At 42.6% G+C, this 1,025-nt stretch overlaps 3 non-coding genes across 3 annotated transcripts; all 3 read right to left on the bottom strand.

Moving 5' to 3' along the window:
- Positions 1–22: 22 nt before the first annotated feature.
- trnan-guu lies at positions 23–96 on the bottom strand. Its single transcript has one exon. It is a non-coding gene; the product is annotated as a tRNA-Asn (tRNA).
- A 412-nt stretch (positions 97–508) lies between these two features.
- Positions 509–582, bottom strand: trnat-agu. Its single transcript has one exon. It is a non-coding gene; the product is annotated as a tRNA-Thr (tRNA).
- A 306-nt stretch (positions 583–888) lies between these two features.
- trnan-guu lies at positions 889–962 on the bottom strand. Its single transcript has one exon. It is a non-coding gene; the product is annotated as a tRNA-Asn (tRNA).
- Positions 963–1,025: the final 63 nt, after the last annotated feature.

The following is a 1,025-nucleotide window of genomic DNA, read 5'->3' as shown; positions in this document are numbered from 1 at the left end:
CTTCCAAGGGCTAAAGAGGAATAGTCCGTGGGTGGGCTTGAACCACCATCCTCTCGGTTAACAGCCGAGCGCGCTGGCCAATTGCGCCACAGAGACGTGTTTGTTGATCTTTCAAAACATCACGTGTACTCGTTTTCCAATCTCGGTTCCATGATGCTCAAAAGCCGTGTCCTTTGAAAGCAATTCACATATCGCGCCACTCACTCCTAAACTGATTTGTTTTTGTATTAGATGTAAGTTGATTATATTGCCCTAATTTTTATAATTATAAGAGTTTGATGAACTGCAGATGACATGTATGAGAACACTGTGTAGTTACTCACAGATACCAAATAAAATTTCTCACTAAACTAAGAAAAGTATCTAAAAAGTACGAGAAAAGTATCTAAAAAATACAAGAAATGAATCCAAAAAATTACAAGAAAAGTATCTAAAAAATACAAGAAAAGTATCTAAAAAGTACGAGAAAAGTATCATTGTGGCATTTTGGTTATTGAAAATGCCACTCAGGCACCGCTGGGATTTGAACCCAGGATCTCCTGTTTACTAGAAAGGCACTTTGACCAACTAAGCCACGGCGCCATGCGCTTTGGTGATTTGACAGACTTTCACATGAATGTTTCAATGAAATCAAATGGGCACGTTAACGTCTTTCATTCCTTTTTCAGTAAAAGCAAAGAAAAACAGACTTGCTGTTCACTTCTAGGATGGCATGTGGTAGCGGAAAAGCCAACACCGTTAAGGCCTCTGGAGTCACAAGAGGACAAAGGGATGAGCTCGGACTGGCGAGATCAAGGGACAACGTGGCACTAGTCCTGTTTGACAAGAGGTACTTCGCAGTGGACGAAACGTTCAAAGAGCGTGAACTTCCAAGGGCTAAAGAGGAATCGTCCCTGGGTGGGCTTGAACCACCATCCTCTCGGTTAACAGCCGAGCGCGCTGGCCAATTGCGCCACAGAGACGTGTTTGTTGATCTTTCAAAACATCACGTGTACTCGTTTTCCAATCTCGGTTCCATGATGCTC

The sequence above is a fragment of the Micropterus dolomieu genome, unplaced genomic scaffold (genome assembly GCF_021292245.1).
Source record: "Micropterus dolomieu isolate WLL.071019.BEF.003 ecotype Adirondacks unplaced genomic scaffold, ASM2129224v1 contig_2785, whole genome shotgun sequence".
Lineage (NCBI taxonomy): Eukaryota > Metazoa > Chordata > Actinopteri > Centrarchiformes > Centrarchidae > Micropterus > Micropterus dolomieu.
This window is presented reverse-complemented; position numbering and strand designations above follow the sequence as displayed.